Source organism: Suricata suricatta, chromosome 6 (assembly GCF_006229205.1).
Source record: "Suricata suricatta isolate VVHF042 chromosome 6, meerkat_22Aug2017_6uvM2_HiC, whole genome shotgun sequence".
Classification (NCBI taxonomy): domain Eukaryota; kingdom Metazoa; phylum Chordata; class Mammalia; order Carnivora; family Herpestidae; genus Suricata; species Suricata suricatta.
Window position 1 is genome coordinate 51,023,846 of NC_043705.1, and position 27,751 is coordinate 51,051,596.

The following is a 27,751-nucleotide window of genomic DNA, read 5'->3' on the forward strand; positions in this document are numbered from 1 at the left end:
CCTGGGTGGCTCAGTCGGTTAAGCCTCCGATTTCGGCTCAGGTCAGATCTCACGTTCGTGGGTTTGAGCCCTGCCTCAGGCTCTGTGCTGACAGCTAGCTCAGAGCCTGGAGCCTGCTTCCAGTTCTGTGTCTCCCCTCTCTGCTCCTCCCGCTCTCATGCTCTGTCTCTCTCTGTATCAAAAATAAATAAAACATTAAAAAAAATAAGTTTTAAAAAACATTAAAAATATTAAAAAAATAAATGTCAACTTGTGAGAGTATGTGAGAACCTCAGCTGGTTAATCACCAGACTCTTGATGTCCGCTCAGGTCATAATCTCATGGTTTGTGAGATCAAGCCCCGCATGGGGATCCACACTGTCAGCATGCAGACTGCTTGGGATTCTCTTTCTCTCTTTCTCTTTCTGCCTCTTCTCCACTCACTCACATGTTCTCTCTCTTTCTCCCTCTTTCAAGATAAAAAAAAATGTCTGAGAGCCTGGGTGGCTCAGTGGGTGGAGCCTCTGACTCTTGATTTCAGCTCAAGTCATGAACTTGCAGTTCGTGGGTTGGGACCCCACGTTAGGCTCTGCACTGGCAGTGTGGAGCCTGCTGGGATTCTTTTTTTTTTTTTTTTTAAATAAAAAGTCCCTTTGAGAATTTAATGGAATGTTCCTGCTGGGATTCTTTCTCTCCTTCTCTTTCCCTGCCTTTCCCTCAGCTTTCTCTAAATAAATAAATAAAAATAGAAAAAAAATTTTAATTTAAAATGTCAGTTCATCAGTGATGGTATGAAGACTCTGGAAGATTTCTGACTTTGCCTCATGTGGATGAGACTTAAAAAAAACTTTATTGGCACTGCTTTTGAGGGGAACTGAGCTGGAGCAGTCGATGGCACTGCACAAGCACACATCTCTAGAACCATCTGCTCATAGTGCCTGATATCCAAACCCAATATTTTGGCAGTACTCATTTATCTTGAATGCTCTATATACTTTGGCCAAAAACTGGAAGAGAGGCCTCATGCTTTCTTAGTAAGGGTGCAAGGGGATCATGCAGGTCCCAGGGCAGCAGTGCCGGAGGCCAAGGACTTCTCCATCTCCACCCCCTCTTTGGGGTCCCCTGAATGCCATCTGTGAGTGCACAATTTGTGCGCACATATACGGAGTGGCTGAGCAGGTAATACAGTGAGGCTCTGGTCATCACCTCAGTTTCCTTGGACATAGACTTATAAAGTGTAAGGCAGCCATCTTGCCTGTCTCTGCCTCCAAAGAGCTCACTTGGGTTCCCTTTTAATGATCGCCTGTCTTATCAATGACTCTCTGGAGTCTTGGTCAGTGTGTTTCTGAGCTATTTCATAAGCACTATTTTGACCAACCCCATTTACTGATTTTGACTGTTGGATTTACTGGCCTTTGTCTAAATTTAGAGGAAGTGCCCCATCTTCCACACATGATGCATATAATTTCACTCCTGCAACCAAGAAAAATCTCTCCCGTGTAGCTTTCTTCTCTTTCCCCCTTCCTCACCCCAAGAAACGTCCTGAATCTATTTGTGAACAGTGTTCCAGTTCTAGAATTTACCCTGCCAGAATAATCTTCCTAATGGGAAATCTAATGGGGCCTCCCACTGCCAGAAGAGACCACCCCATCTGCAGCTGGGGACGAGAGACACTCCCAGCCCAGATGTCAAGAGACGCAGCAGATCAGGGCTTGATGTATATTCATTGCTTATTTAATATTCGAGCATCTTTTTCTAAAGATATTTCTATTGAACTCACTTGTGGTGTCACCATCTGGAAAATATCAAGCCTCACCCCACTGAGGTAAACCCCTATTGCGTATTTTTTCCCTTTTATGTGAGCCCAGTGGGCATGGAGTGTGTATCTCTCTGTTTCGCAGAGCTCCTCGCCGAGGCAGCTCTCAAACAGATGCTATTCTCTAAATAAATCAGTGTTGCAGAGATGCATTAACAACGCCTCCTAACTGATGCTAACAGGAAGTTTAAACTGGGCTCTGAGGAGCTCCCCTGACTTCTTGATGTGAGGTCCTTTTACATTTTAAAGCGGCAGATTAGGGTTTTAAGAGCGAATAAGCTGTCCAAAAACTAACTTATTTCAGTACCATCAGTTTTCAAATTGGGCCAAATCTTCTCCCAAGGTCTAGAATAAGATATGTGTCTAAACCTACCAATAAAGGGTTGCGTTAACCCTCAAGGACACAGACCAAGAGGCAAGCAGTGTGCTACAGACCATTCAACCAATGGGAATGGAAAGACCATCCCTGTTAGACAATAAGGATTGAGTAAGATGAAAATTTTTATTTGGCTGGTGGGAAAAGTCATATTTTACTCAGTAGGTTTACTGTCTTTGTGTTTTGAAGTAAAGTTAATTTTCACTTCTGGATGTTCATTAACTTCTGGTGTGGGGAAGCATCTCAGATATAATCTAGTTGGCAAATGAAAAATGAGTCTTTATTTTTTTAAAATAAGCTCTAGGTCCAACACGGGGCTCCAACTCATGACCCTGTGATCAAGAGTCGCATACTCCACTGACTGAGCCAGTCAGGTGCCCCAAAAACGAGTCTTAATTTTTAAGTTTGTTGCAGAGAAGGTAAAAGTGAATAAAATGTATTCATCCAAAAATTCATGAAATACTTGCTCATGGGCCATTGGTAATATGGTTCCCAGAGAGAATAAGACCCTGCCCCCTGTCCTGCCCCAGGACACTCTGTCCAGCGCGCAGAGTTCACCTCGGTAGACATGATGTGGGGCAATGTATTATGTCATACAGTCTTGTGCTTCAGCTATTGCTCTAAGAAAGTATCCATTCATTGGATGAAAAGCTCATTTTCCTCTATGCTTAATAAGTACTACAAAGAGGTAGTTAAAAAAAAAAAGTGATTCTAGGTAAAAAGGATAAAAGTGAATGATTTAGGAAGGATAAGGAGACAGACTTGTCTTCCTTTTGGCCTGAATTACCATGGAGAGGAAATTGGGAGACTGCTATAAAGTAGCTTCCCCTCACAAGGGTGATCCCCACACAGGCCGCCTCTTCGCTCTCCACCACCTTGAATTGCAAAGGTAAATCCCCAAATGAGTGTAGCAGACACGTTTGTCGACTCAGAGCCCCAGCCAGGGCAGGGCCAGCCAGAGAAGTTGCACACAGCACGCTTCCACTTTCACTCTCTGTAAGACCTGCTCCCGCAGGGCCCGCTGCTGCCCCTCTCCAGCTTCCCTCACAACACCCCTTCAACGTCCACACAGACTCATTACTGCTGGCACATTCCTCTTCTTGAGGCCTTTTGGCAGTTCATCTGGTATGGCACTTGGCAACAATTTTCCATACAGCATGAAATCATATCAAAAGCCATTTTGTTGACATTAGGACTGAGACAATGTTCGAATCCAGATGTGATGTGATGTCATATATTTGTCATATAGACATTGGGGACTGACTTCTAATCATTTGCCGGCTGTCTCTAAGATGATTCAACATAGCAAATGGAAATGTACTGTCTTAGCACAGTTGGTTCTAGCACAGATTTGGACGTTTCTGAAGAGTGAAGCAAAAGAATGTTTCTCAAGAGAGAAGGGACCCGACTGAGACTATCGTATGCATTTCCCGTTTCCTTTAGCAAAAAGAGCTTTTGTTGGAAAATGGTAGGTGAGGGGACCCTGGGCGGCTCAGTGGGTTGGGCATCTGACTTTGGCTGAGGTCATGATCTCATAGTCTGTGTGTTTGAGCCCCTCATTGGCTCTCTGCTGACAGCTCAGAGCCTGGAGCCTGCTTTGGATTCTGTGTCTCCCTCTGTCTCTGCCCCTCCCCTGCTCGCACCTCTGTCTTTCTCTCTCTCAATGAGAAAATAAACATGAAAGAAAGAAAGACAGAAGGAAAGAAAGAAATGAAGAAAGAAAGAAGGGACAGAGGGAAGGAAGAAAAGAAGGAAAAGTAGAAAAGAAAAGAAAAAAAAAGAAAATGGTAGGTGAAATGAGACTTTTACCAAGTGGCTTTTGGAAGCCCTCTCTCTCTTCATGAGCACCCACCATTGAACCAACAATTCAGGCTTTGTATGCACTGGGAAAGGTGTGGAGTATCTAGACAGAGAAGGGTCTGAGCCACACCTGTTCCTGCTGGCAAAGATCTGGCAGACCAGGCAGGTTGCTAACCAGTCAACAAGTCATGACCTCACAGTGTGGAAAGTGCTGGAACACAGGTCTGCACAAGTATATTGAAGGGCCAGAGGAGGAGTTACTAAGACTGCCTAATAGTGAATAAGGAAGAATCAGAGATAAGGCTTTTGTATAGTCACATTATGCTCTGCCACACAGTTTGAAGGGGTTTTGTTTGACCGGTTTTTGGTTTTGTTTTTATCAATTCTTTAGGATTTCCTACATAGACAGATACGTTATTGGCAAACAAAGACAGTTTAATTTTGTAGTGGGAGGTCTGAGAGGTGCAATCTCAAGGCCACCTCACCAAGATTTCAAAGAAGGAGAGTGAAAGGCAGAGGCCCCCCGTGGCATGAAGGAACTCAGCAGCTCTGAAGAAAGTCATCCTGTGTGACTAGAGATTGGGCTAAATGGTGGGAGGGACAAGAGATTAGGAGATTAATGTGAGGTGGGCCTCAGAGGATAGCCAGGGTCAGGATCTAGTGACAGGCCTTGTGGCCATGGAAAGATTTTTGGATTGTACCCTGAAGGCAAAGAAGACCTGCTGAGGAGTTGAAGCAAGAAGGTCTGATGAGACCAGTGATGAGGCATTCTGGCAGCAGTGTGGAGGACTGAGTGAGGGCAGGGCAGGGGTGGGAGACAAGGAAAGAGAGCATGGCTTTGGTCTGATGACAGATGATGGGGGCCCAATCCAGGCCGAAGGAGACCCAGGGGGACCAGATCCAGGAGTTCTTTAGGAGATAAGAGTCACATGACTCAGGCACAGGATAGGAAAACAATAAAATAAGCCCCAGAGATTTCACTTGTGGGCCCAGGGGCAGGGGAAAAATTCACAGAGAAAGGAAATTACAAGAGAGGAAGAAGTACAGGGGGGAAATCAAGAGCTTGGTCAGTTTGGGACAGGTGGCTTCTGAGGTTCCTCTATCTGGTGCGTTTTTGAGGCTGTAAATTCCCCCCAGCCATAGGGTGTAGCTTTAGAAGACAAGAAGGCCAAATAGTGAGCTCCAGAGACCTCCATGACAGAGGTGAGTGGAAGAGGAGGGGCCAGGAGAGAGGACTGAAGAGTGGTCATGTCAGTTGGATGGAGAGTGTGGTGCTCTGAAAGTCAAGGGCCAGGGTGGGGTTGCTGGGGAGCTTCTGAGTGGAGTGTGGTGGGCCGTGTCAGATGTGGATACAGGGGAGCCGGTAAGACGAGTGCTAGGAAGGGTCTGCAGTCTCCTTTGCACAGTGTTATAGGTTGAACTGTGCTCCCAAGAAGAGATGCTGCAGTCTTACCTCCTGGAAACTCAGAATTGACCTTCTTTGGAAGCACAATTGTTGCAGATATAAATAAGACACAAATTAAGATGAAGTCATACTGGGGTAAGGTGAGCCCTTCATCCAGTATTATTGCTGTCCCTATAAGAAGAGAGGAGGCAGGTATAGAGAGAAGGCAGCCACATGCAGATGCACGGAGACAGGACTTGTGTGGCTGCAAGCCAAGGAGTTCTGGCCAACCCTGCAGCCGGGAGGAAGGCCAGGGATGCATCCTTCCCTGGATCCTTCAGAGAGAGGATGACCCTACTGACATCTTGATTCACTTCTGGCCTCCAGAACTATTAGAGAAGAAGTATCTGTTGTTTCAAGCCACCCCAGTTTGTGGTACTTTGGGATGGCAGCCCTGGGAAGTTAATATACAGAGCAGGATGGAAAAGCCTTTATTTTGCTGCAAATCCAGACAGGTGAGTCTTCTTTAAGACCAGAGAAAGGGAAGTGTTGTGCAGAGCTAATATGTTTTGAGGTGGGAGTGATGGAGGGGGTGTGTGGAGAGAGTTGCAGCCTGTTGGCATCATTTGCTCTATGAAGCCAGGGATGGGGATTATCTGCTGAGAGTGACAGGAGATGAAGGAGATCACAACCTCAGTTACCACCTGTATTGGTTCTCTATTGCTGTGTAACAAATTACCCCCAGATTTAGCAGTTTCAAACAGCAAACATTTATTATCTCACATAGTTGTGTTCTGAGAGTCAGGAATCTGGGACTGGCCCAACTGGGTAGTTCTGGCTCAGGATCTCTCATGGAGGTTGCAATCAACGTGTCAGCCCGGGCTATAGTCTTCTGAAATTTCCACTGGGGCTGGAGGATCTGTTTCCACAGTGACTCATTCACATGGACCTCTCTAGGTGACAGCCTGTTTCCCCTCTTGCAAGTGATCAAGAAAGAGACCAAGGCATATACCACAGTGTCTTTTATGACCTAAGCTTGGTGGCCACACCCCATCACTTCTGCTGTGTTCTCACTGATTATACAGACCAGTTCTCATATAGCTGAAGGATGAACTACACAAGAGAACAAATACTAGGAGACAGAGATCTTGGAGGCCGGCTACCTCACCAGTCTTAGGCCAAGGCCGTCCAAGGCTTGTACAGCTCTGGCATTCTCCCTGAGTTTCAGACATACACTGTTAAGGTATCTTCTGGCCATCAGCTCCTCAAAACACCCAGAGGTTCCACATGTACCTCAAAGGTTGGCAAACCGTATAACACTGAAGCTCCAGTGGAGTCAGAAGCTCCAGCCATGACTCAAACATTCGAGCTAGAAGCTGGAACCATCTAGGACTTCTCTCCTTCTCCAGCTCTTCCAATCCCAACCATCACAAGTCCTATCAATTTTACTTTCTAAATATTTCTGGGATCTATTGCCTCCTCTCCATACTTACTTTCACAGTCCTAGTTAAGGAATGTATCTCTCACCTGGATTACTGCAACAGCCTGCGTACCATTGGACCAACATACAGCTGTTGAGAGCCATGTAGGTTCTAGGATTTACCCTACTTGGGAGCTAACAAGTTAGCTTGGATTCCAGCAGTTTCATGGATGCTGACAGAATACACAAGATTCCTGGGTCAGATACACAGGACTTAATAAGTCCCAGCATAGCAAGCGGCTTGAACTCCACATTCGTCTCAGTTCCCTTTGCTTCCCCAAGACCCGGAGGCGCAACATGGAGTGGCCCAGGCAGATACTGCATGTGCAGTGGGATTCTGTCTCAGCTGAGAGCCCATAAGCTTAGGGAAGCTGAATAATTTTTTATTTTATTTTTTTTTTTTTGAGAGAGAGAGTGAGAGAGAGCACACACGCAAGCAGGGGAGGGGCAGAGGGAGGGGGAGAGAGAGAATCCTAAGCAGGCTCCACGCTCAGGGCAGAGGCTAACAGTGGGCTTGATTTCATGCCTGTGAGATCATGACCTGAGGCAAAATTAACAGTTGGATGCTCAACTGACTGAGCTACCCAGGCACCCCAAGGGAAGCTGAATCTTTGAGAGCAGGCTGTAAGCAAAGCTGCCTGCTCTCTGCTCCAAAGAATCACTATGTCTGTCTTCCAAGGATGATTTGGAAGCTAGGATTCTTGGAACAAACATCCTTGAAAGAACAAAAGGGCAGTCAGTACTTTATTTGCAAGGCATGTAAAAAAAGTGAGAACCTCGCATCGTCTCCCAATTACAACCAAAATCCAAATGAGGCCATTCAATGATTTCCTATATCTACAGAAGAAGGTCAAATCTCTACAAAGCCGACACTGCCCACCTCTGCCAGCCTCATTCCTCAGATTCCCTGCCTTCCAGTGTGAGCCAGAAAAAATGCACAGCCCCTCAAACTGTGCTTGTGTTACTTCTTGCCTCTAGGTCTTTGCCTGGGTGATCTTCTTTGCCTGAATCACCTCCTCCCTTCCCTAGAAATCAATCATCTGATGCTCTGTGAAGTAACCCCTGAGGCTCACGTGCATTTTGGGTGTTGCTGGGTTAATGTGTGTCTATGGGCACAGGGGTCAGCAATCCTCACTCTTCATTGGACTAATTTACCACTCCCAACCGTTTTCTTCTTTCTCTAAATGAAACCACTCTTTAGGTGATGAGGTCACTGCATGTTCCAGTGAAATGAGTTTCTAGGATTTTCTCAGCAACTTCTGCCGCGATGTCCACTAAATACCTCATTTCTATTCTCACTCCTGCTTCTACACTACCTCTTGGCTGCACTGTCTCCACAGTAGAGCTGAAGCAGCTCCTTTCATGTTCTGGGTCAGGTTGTTTTCACTCTACCAACATCAAAACCAAATACATATTTTCAGTTACAAAGTAACTCTTCATGCCAGAGCTCTGTAAACCTCCAACTGGCCACAAGGAGCAGAAGAAGTAAGGTTTAGAACAGTGGCTCCTGGCGCCATCTATTTCTATTCCTTGCAAACAAAGCTACATAGACTTTGTTACAAAAATAGTGTCGCTTTGGGACAGCTTTGAGAGACCCTGTGAGAAAAGTATTAATTCATTCCAAAAGTGAACTCTGGTGGTCACTTGACCATGTTTCAGGAATCCATCGGTTTCCAAAGATTTCCTAGGAGTGGTGCCCAAGCAACACTGACTTCATCTACCTCCTTTCTTGTCTGCTCCCATTTGTTTTGTTTGTGTGTTTGTTTTTGCTCTTCTCTGAAATGTCATTAATAGCATGAATCACCAACCTGGCTCTGAGTAAAGAGAACCCACAAGGAGTGAGAGCACAAGGCTTGTAACGCAATGCTGGAGTGTAAATGAAAAATGTTGTACGAGATTATGTCCATGTGGGTGAACTAAAAAGGTGGAATTTTCCCATTTGCGTTTTCATTTTAGTTGTGCAAGTGTCACTTTCTGGGGTGTCTGCCCAGCTGACAATGACTCCTTACTGAGATCTATAGGGTTGGGTCCCTGACCACCATATTTCTGGAACATCTCTCACCCCACAGGGATCTTCATACCCTCACATATCCCAAGCACCTAAAACATGATAAGTGTTCATGACTAGAACATAGTAAGTGTTCAATAACTATTTGCTGAATTAATGAGCATGAGAATAGAGATTAAATGGAAAGATCCATCCTGTATTTGAGGCTAGCACTATAATCTTTGGGTTCCGGAGCTGTGGGCATCATAGGGGTTGAAGAGCAAGGGAAGGTGGAGATCACAGAACCTGGAGAGAGATCTGGAGAGTGAGAATTTGGGCCAGCTCCTACCAATTCTCTAATTCCTGCTATGAGACCATGCTAAGGACAAGTTGCAAACTACTATCTTTGAATAAATTCCTTTGTCTATGCTTAAACTAGCCCCAGGGCGTGAGCCCAATACAATTTAGAAAATTTGGAAGTTGACCTGGCAAAATATAGGTGTGATAAGCAAAAAAGTTGGTACCTGAAGCCCTAGAGCTGAGATGGGCTTGGCCTCTGGAAAATTCTCAGTGAACTAGCCACAGTACACCCCTTCCTCTCTCACCCTTTGGAACTCGTAGGCGTGTTCTGACAATAATGCAAAGACACTGGCTTAACACAGTGAGACATGAAATGGTTAAACAAAAAAATTCCAGTTTTCACAGAGATATTTGATAATGTTATACAGGAAATATTGTGAAGCCCATATGGAGCTCTAAAAGCCTGGTCTCAAGTGGAATTTTTTTTTTCCTCTCACCACAAAGTGGAGGCAAGTAAATACCATTTCTCATTGCCACAGCTTCACGGAGACACTAAGACAGACACACAGCATGTGTGGCACGGAAAGTGAGACGAGAAGCTGCAATCCCCCACATATAGAATGTGGTCCTGCACGTCCATAATTGGTGGCAGGCTACTCTGCAAAGTATACGGGAAGTGGAGGGGACTTCCTAGGTTCTTTGCAGTTAGGGTTAACTTACAGAGATACAGCTGATGAAGTTTTGGTATTTCAACCCTGAACTTTGAGCATTTACAAGATGACTTCTAATTTTCTGCAGTTAATATGAAATATTCCATTAAAAGGAAACACACACACTGGTGTGGAACACAAAGAATTCAGATGACACAAGAAAATTCCAGACAGACTGAAGACCAAGACCTTTCCTTTAGCCACACTTGGCTTAGTATTTCACCAGGGCTAATGAGCAGCCGTGTTACAGGCTAGTGGCTGGATCACCGAGTTACACGGTAGTACCAAACACCTCCTCAGCCTCCGGCAGGAAAGCAGGCTGGGCTGATTTCCCACTCCTGGAACTCGTGGGTTCTGCCATCTGTCTTGCCCGCTCAGGTGCAGGTTAAGGGAGCAGTTCCTGGGTGGGACGTGCTGCCCATACGGCAGAGGGAAGAGAGAGGGCAAAACCACACCATGGCTTGCAAAGCGTCTGCTCACAATGGCACCCACCACTTCCACCCACACTGCACTGGTCAAGACAAGTCCCATGAACAAGGCCCCCTGCAATGGGGCAGGAAGTTCCATCTCCCAGGGACAAGCACTAGGGTGGGGATGAGTCAGGAGGGGCAGTGAGGATGTTGACAGTATTATAATATAGCTCAGCAGGGTTAGTGTATTTCCAGAGCCACACTCTCTATTAATGACAGTCTGATCTATATAATTATGCTTAAGTTAATTGTATAGTAAACAGTTTACAGACTCAATCCATAATGTGGGCTTGGTCATTTCTAATGACTTTGTGGCTCCCCAAAGTGTGGATATTAAACACTCCCTCAGGTATCAGTAAAAACCACTGGAAGGGCTGAATGAACCCCGATTGGCAAAATGAGGGCACAGTTCTGACAGTAGGAAAATGGCTTCCCTGAGATCTCCCAGAGGAGCGTTTCTCAAAGTATCATTCACGGTCCTCCTGCAGAAGGACTTGGAGTGCAAGTTCAACATGCAGATTTTTGGGGTCCAAAGAGAATCTGAGTTTCGAGGATGAGGCCTGGGAATCTGCATTTAGGCTGTGTTCCAGCTGGTTCTGATAGAGACCACCTATTGAGAATTGCCAGCTCAGTCTATGGCCATACCACCCTGAACCCGCCGATCTCGGCTGACCTTAGAAGCTAGGCAGGGTTGAACCTGGTTAGTACTTGGATGGGAGAATTGCGAGCTCAAAACATCTGCCTTCCCTGGGCTCCCTCCCATCAAAGAGCATCATGCTGGACGCCTGTGTCGTCATCAGCTGTCGTCCTGGTGTCCATCATGTGCGGGGGTCCAGTCGTGACTAGGAATTTCCTGGGAAGTCAGAGAGCAGGAGGCGCTTCTTATGGAAGGGCTTTTAATGAGGGCCCTTACCCTTCCTTCATATACATTACAGTTTATACAGTTTACTATTTTTCTCATAAATCAACATCTGTGAGTCATTTTGTTATTTGTCTATTTTTAGAAATGAAATGTGACTGTATTAAACAATGTTCTCATAAAAAAAACCTCTTATAGTAGTCACAATTGTTTGGAAATGTGTATTTTAACTGCTTTCCCTCAACAGAGCACATTTGGAACAAAATCTGTGATGAAAGCTTAACCGTTAAGTTTCCAACCTGATTTTTCTGAGGTGGGCATGTTGTTAAATAGTTTAGTTATTGATCCCTAAGATGAAAAGTAAAATTTCTAAGTTTATATTCTGGCTCTGCCTGTGATTTTCCAGGGCTTTTTAAATGAGAAAGAGACAGCAGTGTTCCATGTGGAATGATTTTGTTTCAGAATTCTGTTGCAATGACCTCTGCTCTTGCCTGGGTCATTAAATTCAATACACTTCTTCCAACTAAAAGTTTCCTGGCCTCCTTGTGCCATAACCGGGACTGGCCGAGCACTCTGGTGACATAGGCTGCCCAAAAGCTGCCAGCTCATTTTAGGACAGTCCAGTCTACTTCTCTGGGGACTCTGGGATCACCACTGTGTCCTGGAAGGGGGGACATTTAGGCACAGATCCCTTCAAGGTCTCTTCTGTTGTTCAACCCATACCTTATATATGAATTACTTTACAAACTTGGTTGAGCAAGAAAGTTTATGACACGGAGATCTCAAAAGTTATTTTCAAGTTATTTCTGCCTTTTTGAAGCCATGTCTATTGTCTAAGTGAGGAAGACACGATGTGTTACAAAATTCAGTTGAAAGGAGTGAGAGAGAGAAAGAAGGAAGGGAAAGAATGAGGTTTTTTTTTTTTTACTAATTAAACTTTATTGAAAAACAAAAACAATACCAAACAAATGCACTCAAATGCTTTCTAAAGTATGGGTTTTAAATGCCTTTCTTTTCAGGCTAATGACAAGCACAATACAGGCAGACGTGCTGGTTTAGCATAATCGGCCGATTTTATACAGCGCTTAGATCTTTTAGTTCACAAGTATGTTATTAAATGATAGAGAATATCTAATGAAACTATTTCTACGGAGACAGGAAAAATATTTCTAAAAAAGAAAGATTTTATAGACCTCATATTTTATACCTAATCCCATCAAGGGGAGGGGAAGAGATGGAAGGAAAGAAGAAAGAAAAGAACAAAGGAAGGAAGAAAGGGAAGGAAGGGATCCTGCTTCGTCCGCTTTGCCTCCGTGTTGTTTCTGCTCCGCTGACCTGGCCTCAGGCACCTCTCAACTGAATCCAAATATTCACATTTCTGTGTCTCTCCAAAGATGGGCTCTCTTTCCTGTGGCTCCTAAATTCTGCAGCTTGAACACAGCCAGATTCATGTCAAAGATGAAAACCATCATGCCCAACAAACTTCTGGATCTCTAGGAGGTTGGCACCAAAAAGGACAGAGGGCGGCGTGAAGTCTAAACTCAACTATCATTGTCATGAAATTGTCATGAAGCTCACTTGCCAGAAAGGATGTGCTCCCTTTTATACTGATTGAAAAACAACAGCCCGTTAACATGGCGTCACAGGGAGCCAGGCAGGGGGGCAAACACTTTGTCAATGGTTTCATTTTCAGCTAATGTAGATTTAATTTAGTTTCTTGAAATTAGAATGTTTCAGTATTGCCTTATAAAAGTACTCTATTCTGGTTCTCGGGCAGAGTGTCAGTTCAGAAAAGCTGCCAGTGTCTTTTGCATTCCTGGTTTTGTCTGTAATTTCTAAAGACTAGTAAGTAGACATGGCACTTTACAAATACACAAAGACAAGGGCCTGGCCTTCGGTCAAGAAAACACAACCCAAATGAAAATAATCCAAACAGAAGCAGTAACAGACAGTTTGGTAGGGGAGGGCATTGGCTCTGGAAAGCTAAGTTTAAAGTATTTCTGTTTTTGTTTTTGTTTTGAAATGGGAGTGATGTAAAGGGAAAGGGGGCGGTCACGTCCTGAGGTTTGCTCTGTGTTTAATCTACATGGGCTCGTGGTCTAGGATGGCCACTCAGTTCAAAAGCACAGTTGTTCAAACTGACACCCCCCCGCCCAAAGAAACTGCTTTCTATGCCAGACAACTTCTTTTTTCCAATGGCTTTGTGGCTGACCTCAGCTCCCCAGACAAGTGTAGGCTTTAATAAGATAATTGCTTTCCAAGGCATTATGCCTTCTTTGTAGAAAAGCTTCTTAAACACAGAGCACACCTCGATTGGGAAGAGACCACACCTGAAGTCGCGGCCCTAATTGGTTGTTTTATTTGCCTTCATCAGAAAGCTCCAGTGACTGCATCAAGCAAAAGTCAGGCATATTTAACTTCCTAGAAACAAGCCAGTTCCCCATCACTGTGGCACAGTCACTTAATCCAAGACACATTTTTATGCAAACCTCAAGTTATAACCCACATATGGTGGCAGATCATTATCCTAAGACTCTAAATTGAACCAGTTATATAGTTGGAGGGGGATCTATCATAATCTGGAAAACTTTTCTTTTTACTGGTCTATTTTAACAAGTGTAGGGAGGAAATAAAACTCAAAAAGCATAAACTGTTTTACATTTTGAATTGAACTTTGATAAAAATGGAAATACTCCAAAATAAAGACATACTGGCAAGGGGAGAGGGAAAGATACAGACAGACGTAGAGGAGAAAATGTGGAAAAATAAAGGTCTGTTACTGCTTTTACATTTCCTGATTTAGTTAAGTCAAAATGGCAGGATACACAATTATACAGAGATACGATCCCTAATGAAAGAGAGAGAGCCAGAGAGAGAGAGAGACACAGAAAAACAGACAAATGTGAAAGACTGAAATGAAATGGATCAAAATAGATTCCAGGGACTAGCCCTGGAGATTGGAATCAGAGATAACTTTCATTATGTCTTTGGGCCTTCAACCTCCTTTCAATGAGCATGTTTTTTTTAACATAAAAAAATCAATAAAATATGTTGAAAAATTGTTTCTGATTCAAGATGCAAAGATCTATAACTCTGTATCTGAACACAGAAGCCGATAGACTTCAGGGTTGTTAAAAAGTGGAGTTTCTCTGTGTGCTAGTGCACCCCTGGGGTCCAAAGGATCAGGGAGCACTCGCACAGTCCCACACATTTTGTATACAGCTCATAGACAGGGAGGACTAAACACTTCTCTGTCCTCAACATAGTTTAACAGTTCCAGTGCCCCAGACTGCAGTAACAGATGACACAATAAAGCGCTTTAGTGCTGGTTTATTGCAGATTATTACCCTTGTCATCTGTGGACACTGTCTGCAAGGTCAATTCCAACTGTCACAGCACATTGCTTTATACCTTAAGCCTGGTACCTAATGTGAGTCTGACACAGTGGAAGTTGATGTGCTAGATTCACCCTGGTAGCTGGCTTCAGTGTATTGGTTGTTTCAGCAGCGATGATCTCCAGATTCTGGGTGATTCTCATGCCTGGAGGAGGCAGAGCTGGGAGAGCATGCAGAAATTTGTTCCATCCACATCAGGAAGTTGGCTGCACAAGGTCTTCTCTGCAGACTTTTCTGTTTCCTTAGCCTTTGTCCTTTGGATCGCTTTGTGGGTAAAAGGTATAGAGGCAGACTCCAGATAGTTATCCTGGTCCGCTGCCTAAACCTGTGTGCTGCATTTGTTCCTTTCCTTGAAGACCTTTGAAGTAGAGGTTTAGTTAGGTGAACAAGGTTCCTTCCAGAGAAATGCAACTGTCTCAGATAGGGTTATGAGCCACCCGTCATTCTGACCTGAGCATAAATGCGTTCATTCAGGTTGCTCCCCTTCTCATAGCTAGACGGCTAGATTGAGGAGTGGGAATTTTGATGATCTGTAAAGGGAGCAAAGCAGCAGGTAGGGCTCCAAGGACACAACTTGAAGATTAAGGAAGCAGGTGGGCACTCTGAGGGTGAGGGAAGAGGCAGGCTTAGGGAACTGAGGAGGAGCCCTTCCCTTTCCTCAAACCTCTTTACCGTCTTCCTCCCTCCACTTAGTTTTCTTTCACCAGTTCACTACTCATCCTGCACTGCACGCTCTCCCCCGGCCCTGAGCCTGCCCGGCCCCTGCCCAGCCAGTCTACCTGTCTCCCACTGCCCTTCCAGCTGGGGCCAAGTCTTCTGCCTGCTGGATCCCACCTCCACTGCCTTCCCAGTGACCTCAATCTAGCTCGAGTGACAATGTGACAAAATACAATGGAAACTTTGGTTTTTGGCTTATGTGACCTTTCTAAAGCCCTTGACCTTGGTGAGCCCTTTCTGCTTTTTTGGCTCTTTTTCTTGGCTTCTTGGGTCCTTCTCTCCCTGGGTGACTGGCTCCCCTCCCACAAGCCTCATGCAGATGCCTCCCACATCTGTACTCTCAGCCCAGACCACCCTGCTGAGCTGCAAGTCCCTACCCAACTGTCTATAGAACAACCTACATCTCACAGACCTCTCAGCCAACATTTCCAAAACGGAAGGCATCACATTGTCCCCCGACCCCCATCAGCCTGCTGTCTCACGTTCTGTGGGCTCTGTCCATACAGATGCCTTTGATTGGAGAGGGCTTCCTTCCCCCCTTGACCCTCTGATCTCCCCTCACTTAGCTAATTTTTAGGTTATTCACCCTTTTAGGTCTCATGTTAGATGCCACCTCTTCTCGGAAGCCTTCCTTCATACCTCAAGTCTGAGTTAGGGGCTCCTATGATTTCAGAAGCTCCCACTTATAATTCTTTATTAGATTATCCATCTTTCCCACTAAAATATTGGCTTCCCAAGGGCAGGGACCTTTCAGTCTTGTCCACTACAACCCTTCATCCAGCATGATGTCTGGCACACAGGATCCTCAATAAAAAATGCATTTATTTGAGGGGCGCCTGGGTGGCTCAGTCATTTAAGTGTCAAACTTCGTCTCAGGTCATGATCTCAGAATTCATGGGTTTGAGTGCTCTGTTGGGCTCTGTGCTGACAGCTCAGAGCCTGGAGCCTGCTTCAGATTCTGTGTCTCCAACTCTCTCTCTGCCCCTCCCCCATTTGTACTCTCAAAAATAAATAAATGAACATTTTTTAAAATGCATTTTCTTGAAGACATTAAGCATCCCATTTCCAACACTCAGGCACCCAGCAAAGGTGGAAGTGTCACTTTTCTCTGCCTAGTCTCCTGTCCCCATAATCCCAGTTCATAAAGTCAGGCTCCATAGCCCAGGTGGGCATCCTTTGACTTATTCTTTAGCTTAATCATGGGCTGTGTAGACTATACTTTCAGGGATCATTTCTATAGTTCGTTACTAGAGAAGTTTCTCCGAACGTGTAGAGTACCCGAAACCACGAGGAGGAGGTACAGTGTCCCTTCCTGAGCGTGAAGCCGACTTTGGGTGTTGTTTCGTGCAGCTGCCTTTTGTCATTGATGATCGTTCTTCTCCTCTTTTTAGAGGAGGAAGAGGGAAGGGATACCGTCTGAGTGGTAAAAAAAAAAAAAAAAATCATGGGCTGTGTAGCCTTATGTGGCCCCATCCTGCATTTTTTCTACCACGTATAACAATTTTTCTTCTTTGAGAAAATGTATTCTTGGTTCCTAACACTGACTTCCAATGAGATTTTGTACTATTTTTTTTAAGTTGAGTACTATCTCCACCATATGTAAATATGGATCACTCAGTGCAAACACATTCTATGTTTGTTTTTCCGAGTAAAATAAATAACCCTGCCACAAGATAATTCTTAAAGGCAATTTGGTTTATGTCTTAGTTTTTGTTTTCCTTTTTGGAGTTCAACTCTGCTGAAGAAAAAATGTTCAATTCCAACAGTGTCATTTCAAAAATGCATTTTTTAAAGTTCCGAATGCTCAAGAGTTTTTCCTTTTGCTTTGGCTGGTTATGAGGATTTTATAGGTCCAAATACATATACTTTGAAGCTTTCATGCTTATGGCTGCATTATGAGAGAAAGAAAATCGTTTATTATGTTTATACAAGTGAGTCATATGATTTCCGCTACGGTAGCCACAGCACACAGCATCCTGAACTGTAGGACATCTGTCTCTTTCAAAAGGTTGGGCATGGGATTTCAGCAGCAAATTTGAAATAACAGAGGTACACTCACCACTATGTTGGCAAAAGATCTGTCCTGAGCCCTTTTTCCTCAGCTGCTCTATCAAAGAACAGCAGCTGCTTATGAGATCCTGTTAAACCATAGAATACCTTTTTAAACCAATGGTGGGGATAGGGACATATCATGGCAACTCTTTGGCCAAGGAAAGGTATTCCTTGTGGGAATAATAAGAGAAGTGTAAAGAAAATGGAAGGAATCAGTGGTCTGGGACTAGATGAATTCCAGGTCTCTTTGCAGCCATGGGGTAAGATTTGCTCTTGGCATCACATGAACACCCCTCCTCCCAACGTTCAAGAAGTGCCTCATCACCCTGCTCAGATAACCATGGCCTGTTAGCCCCAACTTCCAGAATGCTCTATGGGCACTTGTGTTTTCTCCCTCACTTTGCATGCTCATTTTGCAAGAGTGTGCTCTTGACCTGAACTTGCTTTTCATCTTCATTTTGCTCTCTTGAGTAGACAACTATATGCAATATAGGACCAAGGCCAGGACCCTACCTTATTTCTCCATGTCCCTGTGATTTCTCCCCTCCATCCTCTGTGGATCCCAATTGAAGAATTCTCTTTAAATCTCTGATTGCGATGATGAAAGATGACTTTCAGTTCCCTTTATTCAGTTGAGGATTTCCTCTTTTGTCTTCAGTGCCCCCCTGCACCATGTTGAATGCAGTGAGGGTCCCATCACTATTTAAATTCACGATACTTGGTGTGGCTCAGGGATCAACTGCATTAGGCTTACTTGAGAGCTTGCAAGAAATGAACATTCTCAGGCCTTGTACTAAACCTAGTAAATCAGAATCTCTGAGTGGGAGAGGGGGCAGAAATCTGGAGGTTGACCAGCTCTCCAGGTGATTCCTATCCCGTGAGAACCACTGTCTCAGCTGCTAGCTGAATGAAGGAAGGGGCAGTGATGGGGGATTATTTGTGCTCTTTGAAGTTCCCAGCAGAGGGGAATCAAATATCCAGGTAACAAGGTTCTCCTGGCATAATAGACAGCAAGTCTGCCTGAAGTCCTACACAGATAAGTTTTCAAAATCAGCAGCAAGGACTAAGGATGAAGCTTTACCCACTAGGAGGTTTCTCTTAAAAGTCCCCAGGTTTCTGTTCTTTTCTCCCAGCGTACCCCCAGCCCCATAGCCACTTTGTAGCAACCAGTCTGATGTGCTCGCTCCCTGTCTAGGCCATGGCCTCATCTTTCTCTGTGCCCATTTGTGGGTTCCTGAACTTCCTGCAATCTAGAAATGACCCAAATCCCCTTCCAAGGCTTGGCTGCCAGTTAACACTAGATATGTGCAAAGTTTCATCAGCCCCCAGCCCCCCAACCTCTTCTTCCCCCGGCTGCCCATGGCCTGAGGAATCCTGTCTTGGGGACTGCCTGACCCACAACTGGGCATTCTGCCACCAAAACTCAGAAAGCAGTAGGCCCCTTTTGCAGTCTTTCCTCTAACAATTTTCCAACTGTTTAGTAAAATAACCATATTAGAACATCTACACAGAAAATAAGAGCAGTACTTTATTCCTATGAATGCATTTTGAAGTTAGAAAGAAGTTAAATCACAGGCTATATCCCCCAAGACTAATAAGGCTATTTTGACCCTCCCAAAGTGAAGTTAGGTGGTTAGGAACAGTCAGGTCTGCCTTTGCATCTAGTCTATTTCTGAACTAGTTGGTTGCACAATATTGACAAGAAAAAAAATCTGCATTCAGATAAGTAGTTGCACATGGTAACAGTTGTTAGTTTGTTTTAAGATAACTTTCCTCACAACCTCCTGATACTCTTCCATTAGGCAGATGTAAGACAGCTTTACTCCAGGGTTTCCCCCACGAAGAGGTGCTTATATGGCATCAAAATGAACACACTGGCAGTCTTTAGTGGGTTAAAATTTGGCACATGTCATATTTGATTGTGTCTCTTTTTTTATATACAGTTGGAAAAACACTTTAATGAAATTTAAATCAAATGTCTGGAAACTCAAAAAGCCTTTGCAGCCCTCAGGGCTCCCCACAGCTCGAACCACTTCACAGATGAGAGACCAAGATGAAGTCACTTACTGAGGTCTGATGGCCTCTTGGTGTCGGGGCTGGCTGCAAGTCATGTCGCCTGACTCCCGGCTTTTCTTCCACGCTTCCCATGGACATCTGAGACCTCGTGTACATTCTGAGCGCCCTGTGCTCTGGGCCGAATCTTCCAGAGTGGGAGCTCTGTTTATCCTGCTTAAATGAATTACAGAATGGAATTTCCCCAGAACCACGGCTAGTCTTCAGCTGGAGGGTGCCGGGCAGGGAGGGCCGGCACAGGCATGAAGATCTTGCTGTGCGACTCTGCCTCTTCCTGGTGTCTGACCACGAGCGGGCACATGCGGTCCTTCTAAAACAATAGGGTTTTCCTTTCCAGCAGCCCGGGGTTTGGCGCGCTCACGGAGCGTTGCTCGGCTGTTCTTCCACCAGGCCCAGGCCCAGGCCCAGGCCCAGGCCCAGAAAGCACTTGCTCATTTAGATGAATGGCATCTGGCACGCGCTCATTTTAGCGAACAAAGATATCATTCGGGCAATGAGGGGGGACGGGCAGCATACGGGGGCAGAAAAGCGGCGGGGGCTTGGAGGCACCCACAGATCCCTGGCGCCCACAGACCCCTGGAGCCCACAGGCTGCGGCGTACAGCCCCTCCCCCAGCAGCTCGTGGGGCTGAAAATAGTGACCCCGGGGAGAAAGCCTTAAGGGTGAGGGCAGAGGGTTCTCAGAGAAGATGGAACTGCTCTAGCAGGGTTGCCGCCCAACTGAAGAAAGGTCGAAAGCCCTTTTCTGTACTTCAGCGTTGGGCTTCTCTTTTTACCTCCGAGAACTGGCAGTAGCCCTTCGTCAGAACTTGCCACAGCCTGTGGTGGGGTATGGCCCTGAGCTCAGAGCTGAAACTCTGCCCAGCTCCACACAGCTTTGGGGATTAAACAGGTTTCAGGCATGTCTGTCATCAGGAGAGAGAAATTCAGTCCTGCAGGCCCCAGACCACTCACCCAATAAAGCCCCTCAGGTTTCCTGGCAACTTGCGGTGCTTGGATTTTTCCAACTACTTTTGCAAGGTGGGATTTAATTTTTAAAAATAGGGGGGCCCTGTCAGTAAAACCAAAAGGGCTGGAACACAGAGGTCTAGGGGACATGGATCCCTCAAAGTGCCCCCCACTTTATGAGGAAAACTAGCCCAGGGCTGATGGTGACTTATTCTTACTTCCTGTTAGAATTAGAATCAAATGGATTGCTTTCATATTTTTGTCTCTCACAAAGAAAAGTAATAAATCTAAGAAGGCTGCATGCTGTTAGGTTCAAGCCTAACCTTTCTCACAGAATCACCCCACAGAAGAGATTGCTGGTTGCTTCCCTAGTATCGCTTCTCTCCTCCCTTGCCAGAAGAAATGGCTGGCAATGTGCTCAGGTGAAAATACTCACATCCCCAAACTCCTCTATGCCCAATTTGGGGTAATGACCTGTAAGTGAAGTCTACAGGGTGGGGGCTTTTGATGAAAATGGACAGACTCAGATAATATGGGAATGTTGCATGTCTTTTTCTCTTCTTGGTAGGAATGATGGCTGGAGGCAGGGCAGCCACTTTGCAATCATGAGGATGAAACCTACACAGGAAGAATGGTGGAATAAACAGCCAAAGGTCTGAGGGTCAACATTTATAACAGCTCCTGATAGCCTGTCTCAAAACTTCTCCTTAACTAAGCAAAATAAAATCCATTGGGTTAAGACTTGGTGTCTTGATTTCTCTTCAATGCAGCGAAATGCAATTCCAACCAATGCTCTTTCAAAACACAGTCTTCACACCATCACAAGGAATGCCCCTCTCCTGCTGATGGAACAAGATGCTGTTTCCTTATTTCACAACATGAGGAAGAACTGAGACACATGGGAAAATGTAAAGGGAGTCCCTTCCCTTTCGCTAAATCAAAGTCTGCCTCTCAGCCCTTGGCTTCTGAAACCTCTCAGCAGTGTTTGAGCCACTGCCTACTTCTTCTTCCTTGAAATTTTCTCCTTCTTTACTTCTGTGATACTGTGTCTCCATGCTTTTTCTTTATGCTTTGTTGGCCCACTTTCTAGGGTCTTGTGGGTCCTTCTTCTCCTGCCCGCCCCTTAAACGCAGCTGTCCCCCAGGTTTCTCTTCTCTTAGCATCTCACACTCACGTGGTAGGGATCTTATGTCTACCCATGTCACCCACTATCACTACCTCGTATTGAAATCTAAATAAACTAGTGACATTGGGAAAGGATGTCTACAACGTACTGCTAAGAAGAAAATAAGAGTTCACAAGTTAAGATGTGCTGCCTGATTCTTTTCCTATACAATGGGGAGAAAGAAAAGAATGTATCCATAGGGGAAAAAAACTATCTGAAAGGCTATATAAGTAAGATGTAAACAGGGCACAGGTGGTGGGGTTAAGGGTTTCAAATCCTTAGGTTAAATGTAAAACCAACCTTTAATCCCTAAGGGTTGAATCAACGGATTTTCAGTCATTTCCAAATTATTTTCCCATCTTTACTCTACGGGTACTTAACTGTCCTTCAGATAGTCAGTCATCTATTTGTTCAGTGAGTTTTTATTCTGTGACTGCTGTGTGCCAGGTCTGTGAGAAGCAGTGTAAAAACAAACCGTTAAGTGTAAGAAGCTCTCATCTGAAACAAACTGGGTATACGTGCTTTCATTTTCAAACTGATGGAGGACGGGCATCATCTGCATGCTCACAATGGAAGGATATTTCCGGGTCGAACACCGTATGTGTGAGGCAGCAGCTCCCCTGGCATCCTTCCTTCTGAGCGGGAGGCATTACACCCAGGCCTGGCTGATGGCTCCTCACAGCCCCTAGAGACCTTCCTGGGCAGGGAGCTCTGCCTCCCCAATCTGCTGAACCTGTCTTCTCTGGGCACTTTTCGAGATGATAACCCCCAGAATGTTTTCCAGCTTCTCTGATTAACCCTAAGCACTCCAAAGTGAACCGTTTCAGGGGAAAAACAAACAACCCAACCTACAAATGTAAGGAACTGGTCATATAACCTTGCTCCTTTCAGAGCCCAGACATCTCACCATGGTTTCCTCCCTCTTGGACAGTCCCAGTGTTGCACTTGCAAAAATACTGGGGTGATCTGGGAGAAAAACCCTTCCCTATATGCAGAAATGGATGCGAGGGTGTCCAGTCTCAGAGTCCTGTACTCCTGGCAAACCTACAAACCCACTGGCAGCTCCCTCCTGGGACAGTGAAAGAGGCTGCCTTTCCCCTGCTTATGACCAGTCCCGGTGCCTCTTCGTGACTCGAGCTTCCTGCCTCTTCATGAGTCTTTTTCCCATTGGCTGTCCTCTTTCCTGCATCTTCAACCTCTCTTCTTTGTGACTAGCTCTTTCTCATCAGCATTTAGACACACTCAAAGTCTCTTCCAATTGCAGAAACATATGGAATGGATTGATTGTTTTATAAATTTTTGATGAGGATGGAGCTCTGAGCTGTCTGGTTGCTTCTTGTACATCTGAAACAGTGCTGGGTCTTCCGAGCGTTGTAGGCCCATTAGCAGATCACTTTTGTACTGAACATTCTGCAACATTTTTTCAGTTACTGGCACCAGATCACTCCCTTGGTGGATAAGCCCTCTAGCTTCTCTGGAAAGGGCTCTGATTCCCCATGGGTAGAATGTTGCTCCTCTACCATCACTGAACAGGATGGATGGTGATAGAAGCTGCCGGAAGGCTGTGTACCGCACACCATTTCCTCCACTCTGACATTTCCTTGAACGTGAGTCTTCAAGACGTGTTGGTTCCATACACCAACAATCCCTCATCGGGGGCTGGGGGGATGTCTGTGGTATCTAGTTCACTATAAATGAGGGCACTTAAATGTGTGTTTTATGTCTAAAGACCAGGTGAATAAAAGGGAACTATTTGGGAGAGTGGCTGAAACATTCATGAAAGTCACTTCTATTTTCTGAACAGAGATGTCCGTTAGTATTTTTAAAAATCATCTTTCAGGGGCACCTGGGTGGCTCAGTCGGTTAAGCATCTGATTTCAGCTCAGGTCATGATTTCGGGGTTTGTGAGTTCGAGCCCTGTGTTGGGCTCTGTGCTGACTGCTCAGGGCCTGGAACCTGCTTCAGATTCTGTGTCTCCCTCTCTCTGCCTCTCCCATGCTCATGCTCTGTCTCTCAGTAGTAAATAAACTTTAAAAAATCATCCTTCAGAATTAAAAGACTAATTTTTTCACTTGAATCCAATCTGAAGGAAATTTGATACATATAAAAAACCCCAAAAAACTCGTTCCTTTACTTAGAAAGCTAATTGCATCTTACTGGAAATCCTTGGCTGTTGAATATGCAAAGTACTGTGCCCTGAGGTGGGCTTTATTCAGGTGAAATCTTCTGGGGGCTTTCAGGTGGGCAGGAGTAAGAATTTGGGTTAGAAGTTGGCCAACCTGCAGGGCTTTTGAAGAATCTAGAATGACCTCAGTTTCCCAGGGGCCTGTTCTCAAGTCTCATCTGACCAGTGCCGTCTGTCAGGCCTCCCCGTCCAACATCATCACTGAGTGCTCCACCACTGGCTTGCCCAGGGCTGAGATGGAGGCAGCCACGAGGCATCAGGTTTCCATGGGGACTTTTGTGAATCAGGTTCCTGAGGTTGGCCTTATGCCCACAAGGCACAGAGCTTTTCATAAGTGTTGGCGCTGATCCCCCAAGTTGCCCACCCCCATTGCATCTCCTCGCCCAGCTCCTCCAGCACCAGGTCTCCTGACCACATGCCCCTTCTCCCAGCAAAGGCTGCCAGTCCCACAGCCTGGCAAACCCCACTAAGCCAGTCTGCTAATGTGTTCAATTGTGCTGAAAGTCCAAACAGATCTGAGCAAACAATTTGCTTTGAAAGACACCAGGAGAAGCCTGAGCGAAGATCCCTACAGTCTGTTACAGACAGAGGAGACAGCTTTGGACAGTGTGCTTGTTTATTCATGTTTCACGTGAGGGTGTACGTGTGGGTCTGTGTGCGAGCTTTCTGCCTTTGCCCAGGTGTGAGGGTGGGCTTTAACGGTAATAAGCGACTCTGACTTTGGGGGTACGGTATGTGCACAACCTCTGGTGTATATTTATCTCGGCTGAAAGGACACACTGGGCTCAGGTCGCACACGACCCTTTCCTGCAGCCACACTGTGTGCTTGGAAGGGAGAACAGCTCCTTGAATGTTTTTCATGTCTTTCCTGTGTGCTCCTCCCACCCCTACTCAGTCCTCTCCCGATCCATCTTGATCTCCATCTACCCGTCTTGCTGTATTCTGGACCATGCCCCTCCCCCCACCTTGCAAGTTCTCCTTTCTGGATCAAGCCCCTCCAATCCACCTTTATTTTGATGCCAGTGGTGGGACTGACTTGCTTTAGCAACCAACCAACCCTGTTGGTTCTAGCACTCCCTAGTGCCTGTTTCCCAGATGAAACCTTTCTGGGACAGAAGGAAAAAACAATCAGATCCCTTTTGCTACATAAATAGATGTGACACTCAAACTCAGAGAATTTCTTGAACATTTGTGGGCTTGTGTAATCACCTCTGAAGTCCAAGTCACTAAAGCTTTCTGATTAACTACTTGTAGGCAGTAAGTTTAATGCCTTAAAAAAAATGAAAAGAAACAAAGAAATGAAATACTTTGCCGTCCTGGCTACCTACTGAGACTTACTAAGATTCTGGGGAGGATTACTTCCCTCTGATGACATTGAGGCCTTTTCTTTGTAAAGAACTCCTGGCAGCTGAGGGTTTCACAAACGGAATTCAGAAGGAAGGAAAATACTTCGTGATGGCATGACTCTGAGCCAAGCATAGCATTCGCTGAATGGCTGCCCTGTAGGGTCAGCATGGAGACAACCATGGGCAGCGTTTACCAAATCTGTAAACAGAGGGCAGGGGGGGGCCAGCACAAAGGACACTGACCCCTTCAGCGGTGTTTGTGACTACTCCCCTGTAAATATCAGGCTGTAGGATGACTGTAGGGGTGAAGCAGTACGAATTCGAGGGAACGTAAGGTCCAGAGCATGGGACATTCCTATAGTGGGTTGGGGAGGGAGGGGGTTTTGGCAGAACCACTCATCTCAACCTAGTCCTGCTGGTTTGGATGCGAAGTGGGTTTTCTATATAAACTGACCCCTCAGGGCTGGGAGAAAAGAGAGAGAGCAGAAACCTTAGCCAGGAGGGGTTTCTGACCTAGGTACAGTTTAGCCCAGGGGGAGCTTCAGAGCTGGGGTGGGGCTCCCTGACTCATAAAGCTGCCCAGTGGGCACAGCCAGGGTGGAAACGAGTAAGTCAGCTGGCCAGCGCAACAGTTCTCCATCCTGCCGGCCATGCCGAGAGGATTCTGCCCTGAGATAGCATAGTCAGTCCCCCTGCAATCTCCAGACACAGGTAACAGCTTGGCTCCGGTGAGAAATGGCTGGCTTCATGTTTCCCCCCAGTATGACTTCCTGTACATCCAGCGAGGGGCCCTGCCCAGTCCCCTGCAGAGCTCGGGAGCCGAGCTAAGAAGGAAAAAACAAGGCTGATTCATGTTTGTGATTAACTTCTCACCTAATGCTGTAATCCCAGACATATAACTGGCCCAGCTGTCAGTGCTTGGCTGGTACCTCCGCTCTCCACGGAAGGGAGGGTGGCCGTGGGTCCTGCACCAACCCCACTCCAGCCAGCTGGCCATCACCACCCTCTGAGGGCTGTGTCTTGGGTGTCGCCCCCTTCAGGGCCCCTTCTGTCTCCATTGTCAGATCTCTCCCTTCGCATAAGCCTACAGTATTTTCTGCACGTACTTCGTGGTATTTGCCTTTCCCGCACCTTGACTCGAGGGTGACAGCCACGTTCCCCTTCTCTGAGGTGCCCAGCTGGATACCAGGCACAGAGGAGAACTCAGTAAACCACAGAAGATCTGAATAGCACGGATGACCTCTCCGAAAGACGGCACTGGACAGAAAAGAAGCCCAAAGCGAATTCCGGCCTCTCGCCTGCAGCTCAGCTGGCCTGGGCAGCAGTGCAGACGTGACCTCCCTCTGCTTTTCCCAACAATAATCCTAGCCCCTTGTTATGATAAACTACTTGCTCCTTGCTCGGCAGTACATTCAGGAACTGGACGGCTGCCAAGGAAAACTCAGGAGCAATGGTTGGGGCTATTGAAATAAATTAATGGCCTATGATAAATACAGGAAAAACAGCGCTAGGTAATAAGCTTATACACCAACAAAAAATCACATGGTTATTTAAGAGGAGGCGTTTTTATATAAATACGTACGATTTTAAATAAGAAGGCTGATTTTTTTTTAAATAAGTCATTCACAACCTATTTAGCCAAGTAAATACTGGCCCTTCAAAGTTGATATCAATAATGCAGGACGCTATGACTGCCTAAAAACAGCCCTATTCTTTTTGGAGGTCTTCAGGGCTCGTCCAGGAAGGACATTGGATACATGACTTCATAACTATGCTTTTTGGCTTCAAGTATCAAATGATATCACTCACCCTGATAATCGGCCTGATTCACCAGACGTAGCTTTGAATTATCTTTGACATTTTTCAAAACTTAAACCCACCTTCAGAAAAACAAACTTTTGCTACTTCTCAGGCATGCCAAAAAAGAAGGTACTGTAAGTTCTGGAGTTGCCAAAAAAGATTCCAAAGCTGTTGTGAGCAGGAAAAATGTCAGTGTCGACCTCACAGGTAACCACTGCAAATACGCAATTTCTAATTTCTTTGTTTGAAGATCTGTCACGTCACTTTAGAATCAGACTTCATACTTGCTCTTTGGCAGAGACTGTCATCAGGTTCCGTTTGCACAAGACAGTTGACCCGCATCGAGGAATTTCAACTTTGAATACCAGACCAGCTATGACATTCGGATCAGTGGGAGCCTTTGCAAATCAATACGAAAACCCGAAGCAGCCCACACGGTGTTTCCCCAGCTGGCCACCCTGTAGGAGGCACATGGAGTGAAATAACTAAAAGCAGCCTTTTTACTTCTCACCTGGTGTAAATCACCCTGACTCAATTTTGAGGGAGCAGAGTGTGCAGGAGTGACTGGGCCAGCCCCCGCATTAAGCGGCTAAGTGATAACCTTGCTGCTCTCAGTGTAGTGTTTAGGGCTGGTTTTTGCCTTTATGACAGTAGAATGCCATGACCCACTTACAGATGAGAGTCAAAACACTCCGGCACTAACTCTGTGCTTAACACAAATCAAACCCCAAATGCCCAGCGTGTGAGAAAAGGCTCTGTTGTAGTGCACTTGGAGGGCGGGGGAATGAGCTGGGCAGAAATTCCTGTCACCCAAGGCTTAATTCATGCTGCCCCAGGAGGTCCAGCTCTTGTTTTTCTCTCTCTCCCTTCCTCTCCTTCCTAAGAAACCATCAGTGAATGAAAGGGCAGT

At 45.7% G+C, this 27,751-nt stretch overlaps 1 long non-coding RNA gene and 1 other non-coding gene across 4 annotated transcripts; both read left to right on the plus strand.

Moving 5' to 3' along the window:
* The first annotated feature begins 4,322 nt into the window (after positions 1–4,322).
* Positions 4,323–21,086, plus strand: LOC115294272. 3 transcript variants are annotated; one of them, XR_003909796.1, is made up of 4 exons: positions 4,323–4,714; positions 5,109–5,174; positions 5,743–5,870; positions 20,914–21,086. It is a non-coding gene; the product is annotated as an uncharacterized LOC115294272 (long non-coding RNA). The 3 variants fall into 3 exon arrangements; XR_003909795.1 differs by lacking the exon at positions 4,323–4,714 and having other exon boundaries at positions 5,063–5,174; XR_003909797.1 differs by lacking the exons at positions 4,323–4,714; positions 5,109–5,174 and adding an exon at positions 5,391–5,516.
* Positions 16,483–16,698, plus strand: LOC115295014. Its single transcript, XR_003910254.1, has one exon. It is a non-coding gene; the product is annotated as a small nucleolar RNA U3 (small nucleolar RNA).
* Positions 21,087–27,751: the final 6,665 nt, after the last annotated feature.